This window comes from Vombatus ursinus, unplaced genomic scaffold (genome assembly GCF_900497805.2).
Source record: "Vombatus ursinus unplaced genomic scaffold, bare-nosed wombat genome assembly UNPS02009132.1, whole genome shotgun sequence".
NCBI classification, from domain to species: domain Eukaryota; kingdom Metazoa; phylum Chordata; class Mammalia; order Diprotodontia; family Vombatidae; genus Vombatus; species Vombatus ursinus.
This window is the reverse complement of record NW_020948910.1, coordinates 12,650,709-12,667,153: the sequence shown is the minus strand read 5'-3', so window position 1 is coordinate 12,667,153 and position 16,445 is coordinate 12,650,709. Positions and strand designations below refer to the sequence as shown.

General features: G+C 37.4%; 1 protein-coding gene across 1 annotated transcript in view; it reads right to left on the bottom strand.

The window, feature by feature from the left end:
- MAP3K5 (mitogen-activated protein kinase kinase kinase 5) overlaps positions 1 to 16,445 on the bottom strand; it is a 270,359-nt gene that overhangs the window by 153,341 nt on the left and 100,573 nt on the right. The window lies entirely within an intron of this gene.

Sequence of the window (16,445 nt, the reverse complement as noted above, 5' to 3'; positions counted from 1 at the left end):
CAAAAGAAAGAATAGAATAAATGGGGGGATAGGATTAAGGGAAATAGAGTTAGTTTTTCACAGCATGTCTACTATGAAAGTGTTTTGCATAACTGCACATACATAACCTATATTTAGTTGCTTGCCTTATCAATGAGGGTGGGTGGGGAGGGAGGAAGGGAGAAAATTTAGAACCCAAAGTTTTAGAAACACATGTTTAAAAAAATGTTTTCACATGCAAGTGGGAAATAAGAAATACAGGAAATGGGGTACAGAAATCCATCCTGCCCTATAGGAAAATTGAAGGGGAAGGGGATAAGAGAAGGGGGGGAGAGATAGAAGGGAAGGCAGACTAGGGGAAGGGGTACTCAGAATGCATGCCATCTTGGGGTGGGGGAGGGGCGAGATGGGGTGAAAATTTGGAACTCAAAATCTTGTGGAAGTAAATGTTGAAAACAAAAAAATAAATAAAAATTACCATAGTAAAAAAAAGATGACTTCAAAATCTCCATCTTCAGCGTCAACCTTCTTTCTGAGCCCTAGAACGATGTTTCTAACGACTTACCAGATATCATCCAGATATCCTGTTAGCTCCTCAAACTCAATTTATCCAAAACTAAACTTATCTTTCCACCCAAACATCTCTCTCTCTCTCTCTTTTTCTCTCTCTCCATTTTTTTCTGTCATGGACAGCATTAGTCTCTTAGTCTTCCATGTTCCATGTTTAGAACTCTGGTGTTATCTTTGATTCTTCATTCTCTCTCACTTCTCATATCCAATTAATTATTAAGTCTTCATGATTTTCATCTACTGTCCTCCATATTCTAACATCCATTCACCCAGGCTACTAGAGTAGCCTCCCAAAAGGCCTTACCAGTCAGTTCACACTCTCTTCTTTCCCATCCAACCTTCACAATATTTTCAAATTCATCTTCCTTATGTACTACAAAGAAATGGTCAAAATTCTTTAACAACTCCCCTCTGCCTACTGTGAAAAGTTCAAACTCCTTGACCCGGAATATGAGGACTTCCACTATCTGGTGCCGGCGGCGATAAAGTGTAGTGGGAAAGAGCATTGCATTTGGTATCAGAGGGAACTCATACAAGTCACTCCACTCCTGTGGGCTTCACTTTCCCCCTATAGAATGAGAGGGCCACACCAGATGGCCTCTAAGGCATCTTCCAGCTCTAAATCTATCATTCCATGTTCAACTAGTTCACTCATTTAGTAATTATTGAGCATCCACATAGAGTTTGTGCTGAGGAAGGCTTTTAAAGAATAAAGAAGTCAGGCCACACTTTCTCAGGATGGAGGGAAATATATTAGATTACATGCTTTCTTTTTTTTGGGGGGGGGGGTTGGGCAACGGCATTAAGTGACTTGCCCAGGGTCACACAGCTAGTAAGTGTTATGCGTCTGAGGCTGAATTTGAACTCAGGTCCTCCTGGATCCAGGGCTGGTGCTCTATCCACTGTGCCATCTAGCTGCCCCAATTACATGTTTTCTTAAGTAATAAGGATTTGGGTCTCAGAAAGAAGATTCAGTAACTTCTTCAGTAAGATTTTATAAGTTAACTCGTTTTTGTTTTTTAAGTTTCCCTTTTTAATTCTACAACATTCATTAAGCACTCACCAGGAACTAAGTACTGTGACAGGGTTTAAAGTGTGGGGACAAAAAGGAGGGGCAATCAGCTTTAAGACATATATGACAGCACTGAGGTCTATCCTAAATAGACTAAGACTAACCACCCAGGGGAAACTCTTGTAGCAATCATAAAAAATAAAATAAAACTAAAAGAGGACTCTCAGGTTTCTTCAACTTCTAGCCAAAGCCTTTTCCAATTTCCAAAATGAGGAAGATGAATACTAAAGAAAGACCAGTTTCCTACATTAATTTCTATATTGTCTAGAGACTTGGTTACTTCCAGTTTACCACTTTCTACCATTTCCAGTTTGCTATACAACCCACAATTAGAAATAATTCAAGAAAAATAAATAAAAAATAACTTGCACAAAATCAATTACTGGCATATAAATTTCAGCATCAATATCCTCTTTTAACAAGTAGCCACTCTGAAATATTGTACCATGTTTTGTTGATTTAAAAAATGTGTAACACATTTCATTTTTCCCAGAGGCTAATAGTTCATTCTATTTTATTTTTCAAATTCAATTTTATTTTCAGGTATGAATTCTCATCCTTTCCTCCTTCCCCACTGAGAAAGCAAGAAAAATAAAACCTGTTAAGAAAAACAAATTCAAGCATGGGCCATGTCCTCTCCCAAAAACCAAGCAAAAAACCCATAAGCCTCAATCTGTATTCTGAGTTAGCCTTCCTATCTGGAGGCAGATAGCCTGTTTTGTCATGAGTCCTCTGGGATTGTGACTGGTCAGACTGTTAATCAGAGTTATTGTGTAATTATATAATTGTTATTGTATAAATCACTCTCTTGGTTCTGCTCACTTCAATCTTCATCATTTCATACAAATCTTCCCAGATTTCTCTGAAACCATCCCTTTCTTCATTCTAATGGTATGATAAATAGTATTCCATCAAATTCATATACCATAATTTGTTTAACCATTCCCCAATTGATAGGCATCCCCTCAGTTTCCAATTCTTTGCCGCCACAAAAAGAACTGCTATACAGATTTTTGTACATATTGGTCCTTTTTCTCTTTCTCTGATTTCTTTGAGGGTTCAGACCCTGTAGCAGTGTCACTGGGTATTACATGTTTCTTGATGAAAACCTCTAAAAAATTCCTCCTCCAGTGTCTCAGGATGGGGTGGAAGTAATTCTGAGTTTTATAAGGTCATACCAATGAAGCACAAGCTCTGGCACAGACTACCAAATTTGAAAGATTTCAAGTATAATTCTAGGGATAGTCTTGAGTCTGCTGTCCAAGGACCAGATCAGCTAAGTATGGAGAGTCCCAATACCACGTGAGTTATCTTTGGTCCTGATAATTCATGAAAAGAATAAAAAAATGGAAAATAGCCTTCTGCCTGGTGTGGCTTCTCTTCGCTTCTGCTATGGAATGGTGGAAGAAGGTGAGGCAGATGGTCCTAAGAATCACACAGTTCTCATCCATCTACAAACCTTAATTTTACTTCCAGTACTCGTAATGTGGGAGTCTTAGGTCATAACCAATGACTTAACTACCATACTGCAAAACAATTCCCATATAAGCACCCCACCTCTTCCCCTACAACAAATGAAACCACATAGTTCTACTTCCACCTCTAGAGGTCTTCTCAGTGTCTCCTTTCAGTTGGTGAGTTTCTCCCTAGAACCTTCATTTAAGGAAGGACCCGTTCAACTATGCTCACTTCCAACCAGGATCGGTCCCAAAGTGACCTTTTTCCAGCTCTTTTTATGGGTTCTGTTGCCCCGTTAGAATGTAAACTCCTTGAGGGAAGGGGCAGTCTTTCTTTTTACTTGTATTTACTTGTATGTGCTAAGCCAGCACTTAGCACAGCACCTGGCACATGTGTAAGGCTTAATAAAAGCTATATCTTATCTTTATCTAATTGAAAGCACAGCTCACAGGTTTATGGACAGAGAGCCAAATAATGAAGTTACAAAGTTTATTCACTTTATTTTCAAAGGCTAGAAGATGTATCATCTCATGGGTACCATTTTGCTAAATTTTTCTCAAAGTACTCTCGATGAACAAAAGGAAACATACCATCCTGAATTTGCAACAGCATCCACAGCAGAGACTAAAGAAAGACATTCAGTGAAGAATGTGTCAAGATCTTACAAACTAAGTGAATATGTAACTTGATATTCATTGTCCTCAACATGAAGGTGAGCGAGTGAGATGCCAAAAACCAGGTTGAAAGATATAGTTTAGGGGGACAGCTAGGTGGTAGATAGAGCACCAGCCCTGGAGTCAGGAGGACCTGAGTTCAAATCCAGCCTCAGACACATAACACTCACTAACTGTGTGTGACTCTGGGCAAGTCACTTAACCCCAATTGCCTCACCCAAAATAAAGGAAAAAAAGAAAAATATGGTTTAGTCATAATAGTAAAAAAGTTAAACAAAAGAAAACATGATTTGGAACCTACAGATGACATCAACCAAAGAAAGGCCTTGAGTAAATTATTTAAGATCCATGAGCCTTAGTTTCTCCAATTTGAAATATGACAGGATTGGACTAGATGAAGTCCTTTCTAGCTCCAAATTTATGATCCTATGATCAGTCATGAATTTGACATGAATATTTTCCTAAAGGGAAACAAAAAGATTTGAACAATGAATGTATTCAACAGGATTAATTTCATTAAAAAAAAACTTAGAAAAAGATTGTTCACCAATGTGGGAGTCACTTCAGAAACAGCTGTCTATTTACAGTTAAATCATTAGCTAGTGAGAAGAAGGTAAAAATAAATACATAAGAAAAGATGAAACACAAAATTTCAGCAGCTTCCACCTACCTACCTGTTCAAACAAGCTGTCAATGCCAAAAATGGTAAATACACAAACATAAAGGCATTTCTTTTTTAAATTAATTTTTATTTTCTTTTCAGTTCTAAATTCTCTCCTTCCCCCACCCAATGAAAACATGAAAAAAACAAAACTCATTGCAAATTTATATAATCAAGCAAAATAAGTTCCTGTATTAAACATGTCAAGAAAGAGAGAGAAATAAAGAAAAAAAAAGAAGGAAGGAAGGAAGGGAGAGAGGGAAGGAGGTAGAAAAATGTTTCAATCTGTACTTTCAGTTCATAACCTCTCTATCTAAGGTGGATAGTATGTTTCATCATAAGTCCTTTGAAATTGTGACTGGTCATTGTGTTGATCAGGGTTGACAAGTCTTTCAAAGTTGTTATCTTTACAATACCGTTGTTACTCTGTAAATTTTTCTCCTGCTTCTGTTCACCTCATTGTGCATCAGTTCATACAAGCCTTTCCAGGTGTCTCTGAAACCATCCCCTTCTTCATCACTTCTTACATTGCAATAGTATTCTATCACATTCAAATACTGTAACTTGCTTACACATCCCACAATTGATGGGTACTCCCTCAGTTTCTAATTTTTGTCACCACAAAAAGAGATGCTATACATATTTTTGCACAAATAGGTTCTTTTCCTTTTTCTTTGATCTATTTTGGGCATCGACCAGTAGTAGTACTGCTAGTTCAAAGAGTATACACATTTAAATATTTTTTTTGTCACAGTTCCAAATTGCTAGTAAAGGCATTTCTTAACTCAAAATAGAAACCATAAAGAAGAGACTAAAAAAAGCACAGAAAATGCCTGAGGATAGCAAAAACTTGATCTCCTTGCCAAGCAGAAAGATATAGCAGGAGGAATAACATCAACTTAAAGTATAGACTCATTTGAAAATCCTTTGAGGAAGGTGGCCAAAAATCATGCATAGCATTGCTTCATAGTATGAGGAAAAGCAGTTATGAAAGAGAGGAATCAGAAAAGATTCTGGTATGAGATCAAGTATAATCAGGCCATGACTAAAGGGATGACAAATAGATGTGAAATGAAGCAGATTGGCTAGAGTTTTTACATGGATCTATTCTCGGCATTGATATCACTGAAGTTACCATATCTAATTCAATGTACTGTATGAGAATCTGGCAGCTTAAGAAGATGAATTCAGATGAAAATGTTAAAGTGCCACCCGCTCCTTCAACTCTGTTCTCCTTGTTTGTAAACTTAAGTGTGTATCCCAAATATTTGAGATAATTGTTGTGTATTATCTTCTCCCAATCGCCCCTAATGGGCAGCAATGTGGTGCAGTGGACAGAGCGTCAGGCCTGGAGGCAGGAAGACTCATCTTCCTGAGTTTAAATCTGACCTCAGACACTAGCTATGTGACACCTGGGCAAATCACTTAACCCTGTTTGCCTCCGTTTCCTTATCTGTAAAATGAACTAGAGAAGGAAATGACAAACCACTCCAGTATATTTACCAAGAAAACCCCAAATGGGGTCATGAAGAGTCAGACACGACTGAAACAACTGAATTGTCTTTAAGTTCCTTGTGAGCAGAAACAGTCTTTTCCTTATTTGTATCCCCAGTGCTTACTTCTGTGCCTAGCAACACAGCAAGACCTTAATAAATGTCTATTGATTGACTGATGACTGTTTTTGATTCCAGAGGATCAATGATGACACGTGCTCTCCTCTATGGGGAAGTGTTAGATTTAGGGGGTAAAATGAGACATACACGTATATATCTATTTATGTACAGCCACTGAAGGAATTCACATTGCTTGATTATGCAGCTTTCTTTTAAGAAATTAGTTTTTCTTTTCTTTTTCAAACTTTTTTTTTTTAAGGCAATTGGGATTAAGTGACTTGCCCAGGGTCACACAGCTAGTAAGTGTCTGAGGTCACATTCGAACTCAAGTCCTCCTAAATCCAGGGCTGGTGCTCTATTAACTGCCTCATCTAGCTGTCCCTTTCTTTTCTTTTTCAATGTGGTGAGGGTGGGAAAGAAAGAAAACAGATTTCTATTAATTAAAAAAAAAAGCTGGGAAAGTTGCAATACATGTAGAAAGTTCACTTTCAGATAAGGTCACTGTGTTTTTAGTTTTGCTTAAGGTTTTACTTTGTTATAAGAGATCTCTCATGCAGTGGAAGTAATCTATAAATGTATATAATGGAAAAACAAAATATATTACTAAAACTTTTTTTAAAAAACAAGTGAGTAGAAATATATGAGCCAAGAAACCTGATGAACACTTAGAATCTGTAACAAGTTGATATGACATTTTACACACTAAATTTGTTCACATAAATGTAAATTATTGCAAAGTAAGCTAATTGTATTGATTTAACTATTTATTAAAAATATTTTAAAAATACACCAAAAAGGCATTTGCATTTGGTAAAATAAAAATGTTTTCTTCAACTCCAATGTCTCCTTATAATCTCTTTTCTTTTCCAATTAAAAAAATCTATGAAGCTAAATGCATGTTGATGTGTAAAATGATAATAGCATTTGTCAAAAATGTTCTTAGTTAAAAGACTTTTAAATCAGAGGTTCTTAGTTAAAAGACTTTTAAATCAGGAGTTTTTAACCATTTTGTGTCATGAACCATTTTGGCAGTCTGGTGAAGCCTATGGAGCCTGTCTAAAAATAATGTTTTTAAATGCATAAAACAAAATACATAAAATAGCAAGGAAACCAATTATAAAGCAAATGTGATTTTTCTTTAAGTTTATGAACCCTAAGTTAAGAACGATAGCTTTAAATTTTTCATCTTTTCTTCAGAATTCCTGGTCTCTAGCATAGTGGTTAAATCCCAAATGCACTGATATTTGTAGACCAACATCTACCTTTTTCAAATTATGGTCTCATTAACAATATGATTGCCTTTACTCTTGGACCACTGATATTCCTATTAGGAGTTAAACTTCAGCAGATCCTGACTTGGTTCCCCAAACTGCAAGTGTTACTCTACCCTCTTCTTTCAAACTTGTTGCATGTTTTAAAATTTCTGATATTTCAATAAGATATTTTCTAATCACTGGCCTCAGCTTATCCTTTCCCCATTTTCTTTATTTTGGTCACTGCTCCTCTGTGGACCTTCAAAAATCTCTTCACCTTTCTTTAGAACTTGCATCTAATTCCATTTTCTTTTTTAAAATTATTTTTATTTAATTAAATATTTTCCAATTACATGTAAAAATCTTTTTGACAATCATTTTTTTTAAATTTTGAGCTCCAAATTCTTTCTCTCCCTCCCTCTCAACTCTGCTCCTTGAGAAAGCAAGCAATTTGATTTTGACTATGCATGTGAGGTCACGTAAAACATATTTCCATATTAACCATGTTGCAAAATAAAACACATACAAAACAATAAAAAATAAAGAAAATTTTAAAAGTAGGCTTCAATTTGCATTTAGAATTCATCAGTTCTCTCTTTGGAGGTGGATAACATTTTTCATCACAGGTCCTTTGGAATGGTCTTGGAACATTGTCTTGAACACAGTAGCTAAGTCTTTCATAGTTCATAATTGCAGTATTGCTGTCACCGTGTACATGTTCTCCTCGTTCTGCTCCCTTCACTTTGCATCAGTTTATGTAAGTCTTCCCAGGTTTTTCTGAAAGCATCCTGCTCATCATTTCTTATAGCACAACAGTATTTCAGCACAACCACACATCACAACTTGTTCAGCCATTCCCCAGCTGATGGATATCCCCTCAATTTCCTGTTCTTTGCTACCACAAAAGGAGCTGCTATAAATATTTTTGTACTTGTGGGTCCTTTTCCTTAAAACAAAACAAAACAAAAAACACTGCACCGCCTAGCTGCTGGACTTGATCACGTTGTTGTTAATGTTCTGTGACCCCATGGACCAAAGCATACCAGACAGACCTTTCTATCCTCCACTATCTCCCAAAGTCGATCCAAGCTCATGTTCATTGCTTCTGTTATACTATTTATGCATCTCATCCATCCCATTTTCCTTCTGCCTTCAATCTTTCCCAACATTAGGGTCTTTTCCAATGAGTCCTATCTTCTCATTTCGCAGCCAAATTATGTAAGTTGATCATGAAGGGATCTAATTGCTAGGCTAGGTTTGTACGTGGCACGACAGAAAAGATAATTCTTGGGTTCACGGAAACTGGACCACACCAATATTTTACTAGATGACTGACCTTGGGCAAATTACTCTCTCTGTGCTTCTCTTTCCATAATTGTAAGATGGCTGTAACGATAATTACCCTATTTACTTCTTGCAGAGGTCTTGATAGTTTACAATGTAGCTGAGAAGACAAAGATAGTTTATAGTTAAGTTCTAAACTATGCAATACAGACTAAGTTCAGACAGGAAAATGACGACTATGTGCTGGAAGAGTCAGAAAGGCTTCATTAAGGAGGTGACTCCAGACCAAAGGCACAGGACAATAATACCAGTCTCATTGGTGCAGAGGCTGAATATGGAGAGTAGCACACTCTCAAAAAAGCACACTGTATTTAGAGTCAGAGGATTTCAGTTCAAATCCCATCTTCACCATTAATTACTTCTGTGACCTCGGGCAAATCACTACCTCTCTGGCTTCAATTTCTACATGTGTAAAATGAGATTGAACTAGCTGACCTCTAAGGTCCTTTCCAGCTCTAAATCTATGCTCCTACAAATACATAATTAGGGAAAAGGTCGTACAGATTCCATGGGTCCTTTTAAAGCTAAGCAGAAGACTTTGCACTTGGTGCAGGAGCAGTAAGAGGAATTTTATAGTTTCTGGAGCAGGGAGTAATGATGAAAATGGTATTTGATTCCACAATTATCTCACTGTATACAAACCAAAGGTAAACAGTAAATACATAACATATATACATATATATGTATATGTATAGATGAATGATTGTTTTCAGAACTCAGAGAAGTGCCAAAGGATTGCAATTGAATGCTTGTATAAAGTGACATGGGGACCAATTCAAAAGAAAAAAAAAGATAAGTAGAATTTTTAGTGATTTTAAGGATTTGAGGAAACATTACATTGTACAGAGCCAACCCATTTTTCTTTTCCTGCTGAGTTCTTTTGGGGATGTCTGACTCATCTTTATATGCTTTAAAGGGGGGAAAACACACACAAAAAAAGGTGGACTGTAATATCACCTCTTAGTCTCTATTTAAGTGAATTATAGCTATTTTTGTCATTTGAAACTGCCCCATTAATCAAAATAGTATAAAATAGATACAAAGATCTCTCCAAAGGAGATGGATAGGACTGAACCTCCTGAGAAAGAAGTAGCTTCTGCCCCACAGAAGGATAAAGAGCCCACAGATGTTCCTATAGCAGGGATTCTTAATCTTTGGGCATTAGTGAGGTCTTTGGCAGCCTGGTGCAGTCTAAAGACTCCTCAGAAAAGTGTTTTTTAATGGAAATAAGTTCTCAAAATATATTTTAAAAAAATGTTCATGGATCTCTACTTAAGAACCCCTCCCTGTGGATGAGAGTCCTGGACAAGAAAACTGAAGATGTATGGGCACAAATAATAGTTTCATCACTACTACAAATGGAAAGTAAGGATCTTAACAAGGAATGGTTAGGATATGAGGAGAGAACAGCCAGATAAGAAGATGGTGTCAGGAAATGAGATTTGTTTTGGGGACCATGTGAAATGAAATAAAGCAATGATGGATTTCTAGCCATTCTAGGAATGGAATACATCTCAAAAAGAGAACAAGAGAATGTATTTGGCTGGGAAACGGCAGATCTGAAGAGTAGAAGGAAAACCAGTATAAAGATGGAATTTTGTTGTTCAATGGGAACAACTATTATCAAAACCAGACCAATAACTGTAGTATACTTTGGATGAAGAAAGAGAATTCTCAAGCATTATTTGAGCTAATAGTTTCTTTCTTCACCTTCTTAGTACTAAAATGGTCCAGTGGTTGCCAACAGGAAGAGAGAAATGAAGCTAAGGGCTTGAATTACTAGTGTTTCTACACAAATATTTACATGCTTTGCCAACACACATACACAGTTTCCTAAAATTAATTTTTAAAAGCTTTGGCTCGACTAGAAGTACATGTATCACCCACATTAAAAAACAAATGAATTAAAAAGCACTAAATAAATGTTTTCCATGGGCTGGGCATTGTGCTAATGGCTAGGAAAACAAATGTTTAAAAAAAAAGACCCTGTCCTCAAGGAACCCAAATTTTAACATGGCAAGAAAACACATGTAGCAGAAAAGGTGATGAGGGAAGAGTGGCAGGCATATAAGATGGCTTGGCTGTGAGATATGAGATAATATTTGTAAAGCATTCAGCACTGTTACTGGCACATGCCTAAATAAATGTCTGTTTCCCATCCTCATTTCCAAGCATGATGTGATATCTAGGGTCAGCCAGTTATGGCAAGCTAAGTTTGCTCAATCACCAGAACAATGGGTTGGGCCTTGGAGGAAGAGCTCCAAAGATGAGTGCACTAACTTCCTCAGATACTGGGGCTTGATTCCAGAAGACCTGACTATGGAGGTTCAGGTCTCAAGTCAGGTGCAGAGATCACTATTCCAGGCAGGAAACAGCAAGTCAGTGGCAATAGGCAGATGGTGAATGTAGGTGTTTATTAGCTGAATGACCCAAGGCAAATCACTTAACCTCTGTCTGCCTCAGTTTCTTCATTTGTAAAATGGGGATAGTGATTGTACTGACTTCAAATGTTTGTTAGGAGGATAAAATGAGATATCTGTAAAGTGTTTTGCAAACTTAATACATTATAAAAATGCTAGCTATCATTATTGTTATTGTTATTATTATGGTCCGGAGGAATAACTGGAAGGGATATAAAGCTGAAGCATATTGAATTGAATTGACATTAACCACCATGAACCCATCTTAAAGAATATTTCACATGCAGGGCTAGAGCAAAAAGCAGTAAGAAAGAGCCCAATTTAAATTACCCAAACAAATCTTTGCCAAAAGAAAAGACTTCATAGCTAGTAAATACACCATTATTCAAGGTAATATTTCTCAAACTTAAATAAGCACCTCTAAATGGAAATGGTGGAGCACACACTATCAAAGGTGGTCGAGATTTCAGCGATCACCTAATCTAATCCATACCCTAGCAGTTGACTCCTCCACAATATTCCTAATAATTGGTCATCGAATCTCCATTTGATAACCTCAAGTGAAAGAGAATTTACTACCATCTCAAGGCATCTCATTTGGACAGCTCAAATTATTGGTAAGTTTTCCCCTCCATTAAGCTAAGATTTGCCTCTTGGCAGCTTCTATCTATTGCTCCCAGTTCTGCCTACGGGCCCCAAGAAGAATAGACTGGGTCCCTTTTCCACATGACTGCCCTTTGAACTCCAGAAGAAAACTATCACATTCTCCTGAAGTCTTCTCCTCCCCACTATATATATATATATCTTGTTCCCTCAACAGATTATTGTAGGGTATGGTTTTAAATTCTTTTATCATTTTAGTCATCTTTTTTTGTACCTGATTTAGCTTGCCCATCTCCTTCCTAACATGAAACATCCAGCACTTAACACAATACTCCAGGTGTGGTATACCTGGTCAAAATACAGAGACAGACAACCACTTCTCCTGACTGGGGCATTATATCTTTATTAATACAACCTAATATTGCATTAGCTTTTGGAGCACCCTGTCACAGTGAGCCTTTAAATTGAGTGTCTAGTGCCTAGAACATAGTAAGTACTTAATAAAGCATGTTGATTGCTTGATTAATTAATTTCTTCAAGTTCATTAAAAAACCCATCTTTCAAATGAACTGCTGTCCAAGCATATTGCGTTAATTTTTTGGGATCCCAATTATGTCATTCAATGTGCTAGCTAAGCTTCCCCAGCTTCATGTCATCCACAAATTTAACAAACATGACATCTATGCCTTCAACCAAGTCGCTGATAAAAATATTCAAATGGCTAGAGCCCGGTGACATAGAGTACCCCCTCCCCCAAGGTGACATCAAACCATCGATTACCACTCTTTGCATAAGGTTCTTCAAACAGTTCCAAATTCCGCTAAGTGAAATACCTACTTCATATATCTCCATCAAGGCTAAGGTGGTATGCCTCAGTAATTGCTTTGCTGAAATCCAGGCATGCTGTCCATGGCCCTGCCCTGATCTGAGATCAGGAGCTTGAACATTAATGAATACCAAATAACCTCTTCTTCTTCCACTCACCACTGTCACTCACTCACTTAGCACTGTGAAGATTAAAATTCCCCAAATATCCCTTCATCCCCAAGCCACTTTGTAAAAGAAGCTAGCTATGTTCCAAGGAAATCTAAGTGATATGTCACTGTGAAAATTTAATTTTTCCTCAGAATAAATATTTGAAGCAAATTAACATTTCTGAAAAGTCCTACATAATGCTAAATAAAAGCCCCAAAAAATCACAGGGGAAAAATAATAATTGTGTTTTTTTCTTTTTATGTTCAAAGGAGAAAGGTCAAGAATTTAAAACTTACAAATGCCCTAAGGTTCTTTTTATAAATGTTCTCATTTCTCACTGTTCTCATTCTCATAAGACCTAAAAGTTTTTTAAATGTGATATCTGTAAAGCACTTTGCAAATCTTAAAGCATTATATAAGTAGTAGCTATTTAACTTGTAATGGTGGTAACTTGGTAATCAGAAGAGTGGGGCAGGCAACCCTGACCTTGTAAATAGCTGCATGGTGGGTTTTAGTTTCCTTGTCTATAAAATGAAAGGATTCCAACTCTATAACATAATAACCTCTATGAAATACTATGAACCTCTGCATAAAAATTCTTTTTTTTTGCCAATGCAGTTCAAGTCAACATTTATTAAGTTCCTGGAACACAGCAGGAGCCTAATAATTATTGTACTATATGATGAGTGCCTCATGTGTGTCAGATGCTGTGCTAGATATTATATGCTTGGTTATCAAGGGTAAAGTGCTAATAGTCAACTTAATTTTTTTTAACCTTTTCACAAAAAGTATAAAAGCACTTTGTCCCAACCCGAACATGTTTCCAAAATGAAAATAAATAAAAATCTATATAAACTTTGGATAGAAGAAGCAGAGTCTACTTTTTGGTTTTTTTTTTTTGAAGACATTTATTAAGCACATACTATGTGCCAGGCACTGTGCTAAGTGCTTTACAGATATTATCTCGTTTGATCCTCACAACAACCCTGGGAGGTAGGTGCTACTACTATCCCCAGTTGAGGAAACTGAGGTAGACAGAGAATTTGCCTAGGGTCACATAGCTATTAAGAGTCTGAGGTCTGATTTGAACTCAGGACTTTGTGCCTACAGGTCCAGGGTTCTATTCACTACATCACCTAGCTGCTGCTAGTCTCATACGCTTTCCTACTATGATACACTGCTTTCTTATCACCTCCAAACATACCACACCCTCGCTCAAAAAATCTTTTAATGCCCCCCCCAAGAGAATTAAGTCTATATTCCCTAGCTTGTTATTCATGTCCTGGTCCTAACCTGTCTTTTTAGACTAAGTTCCAACCACTCCCCCATATGCATCCTATCCTCTAGCCCAATTTGTGCTTCATCAAATATGTCCTATACTTGTAAGCCCTGGATCATAACATTCTCTCTTTCTGGAATAGACTCATCACTATCTCTACCTTTCAAACCCTGCTAATCCTTCAAGGTTCAGCTCAAATATTTCCTCCTTCCCTCTTAACCGATGTAATCTCTCATTCTTATGAACCTCCAACACCATATTACCCATACTCTTCTTGCGGCACTTAAGACACTCACAGAATTTTAAGAATTAGAAAGGATCTGAGATGTTAACTCATAGTTAAAAAGGAGTATCTTACTATATGGAGAAGAGAGGAGAGAGGAGGAGTGGGGAGTGGGGAGGGGAAGGGGGTGAGGGGGGAGGGGAGAGAAGAGGAGAAAAGAAGCAAAGCGTCTTCTATGTGCCAGACATTACACTAAGCGCTTTACCAATATTATCTTGTTTTATCCTCACGACAACCCTGTGAGGTCCCCATTTTAGAGTTTAGGAAACTGAGGCAAACAGAGGTTAAGTGACTTGCCCAGGGTCACACAGCTGTTGTCTGAGGTCACATCTGAATTCAGGTCTTCCTGACTTCTGGTCTAGCACTCTATCTATTACACCATTTAGCTGCCTACTTATATATACTTCCTATAATATATCAAGCAAGTTGTAGTTTAGGTGGCACTTTTCCTCAAAGGAAGTATCTTTGACCACCCAAGGCAGCCCATTAAACTCTATTAGAACATTAAGCCGAAATAAGCTCCTGAAACTCCCACTTCCTGCTCTAGGTTCTGCCTCTGGGGCCAAGCAAAGGAAGTCTAATCACTTCTCCACATGACAGCCTTTCAAATCCTTAAGATTTATCATGCTTTCCCTCGCCAAATATCCCCAGTTCCTTGCTTTGGCCAATCCCTACACAACATGGAAACTCAAGGCCCTTTACCATCCTGGTTACCCTCCCTTGGACACTTTTTGTTGTTGTTCAGTTGTGTCAGTCGTGTCTGACTCTTCATGACCCCACATGGGGTTTTCTTGGGAAAGATACCGGAGTGGTTTGCCACTTCCTTCTCCAGTTCATTTTACTGATGAGGAAACTGAGGCAAATAGGGTTAAGTGACTTGTCCAGGGACACAGAACTAGTAAGTGCATGAGGCCAGATTTGAACTCAGGAAGAAGAGGCCCGGCGCTCTATCCACTGTACTACCTCGCTGCCCATTTGGACACTCTAGTTGATCGATATCCTTAAATTGTGCTCCTTCCTCCCAGAACTAAACACAGATGTGGTATGGTCCCGGGTAGAGAACAAAGAGACTATTTATTTCCTGTTCCTGAAAGCTGTACCTCTCTTTTAATACAATCCTAAATTAAATTAACGTTTTTTGGCTTCTCTAACAAATTGTGCCTTGTATTATAATTATGTGTGTACTTGTCTTGTCCTTCCCTACTAAGCTACAAACTTCTTGAGGGTAGTGACTGGGTTGTCTTCATCCTTCCATCTTTCACAGTGTTCTCTCCGGGTCATGGTTTCCTCATCTATAATGATGGGGTAGAACCAGATGACCCCTAAAGTCTTTTTTCTAGCTCTAAATCCAAGGAAACACAAGTCGAAGTTAATATTCAATTACCTATCAAGTGCTGCAAATGCATTTCTCATCTATTTGCTTTTCCTTGCCCTTCTCAACAATTATTTCAGGCAGAGTCAGAATTAATCCTCTCTCATGGCCAGACACAAACAGTACTGCCTACAGATAGTTCTTTCATTTGGCAGCATATCTCAACATTTATTCCTCTCCATTCACACAATCTTTATTGCTCTTTGTTTCTCCATAAGAAACTATCTCCTCAGACCTTTGGTGACCAGGGCAATTCTTTATGAAATAAGTTTTCTGTTTGGTAACATTAAAAAGTTTCTGCATCACTAAGGAAAAAACACGTCAAACTGCTCACCCATGAATCAACACAAAAGACAAACCAGCACCTTCTAAATGAATTAGTCCAATTTTACACTTAAAATACATTGACTGAATTCATAAATGTTAGTCCAGGGCAATTTCAGAGAAGGGTAATATTACTGGAAGAGGGAAGGGAGGGACAAAAACAGAAGCATATTTTCATAAATAGGAGAAATTAATGAGAAAATACAGCATATTTCATGAAAAAATGCAACATGTAACAATGTATTTTACAAATGTGTACTTGGATATTAATAGCTTGATGAAAATATTATTGCTAGAATCAAAATCTTCCCACAGCACCCTAGTTCACATCACAGGGAATATGCTCCATAGATGCCAATTTGGGAAGCCCTGTGTAAACAGGAATCTGACTACTTACGTTATCTGAGAAACCAATGTAATAAATAACTAGGCAATGCAATAAAAGAGTATTATGTTGTTGCTCATAGTTATATAAATTCAAGATCAAAGTAAAGCTTCTGAAACATAAGTGCCATACTCAGAAAAGCTTGTAACACACCTACTAAGGCAGATATTAGTACAAATC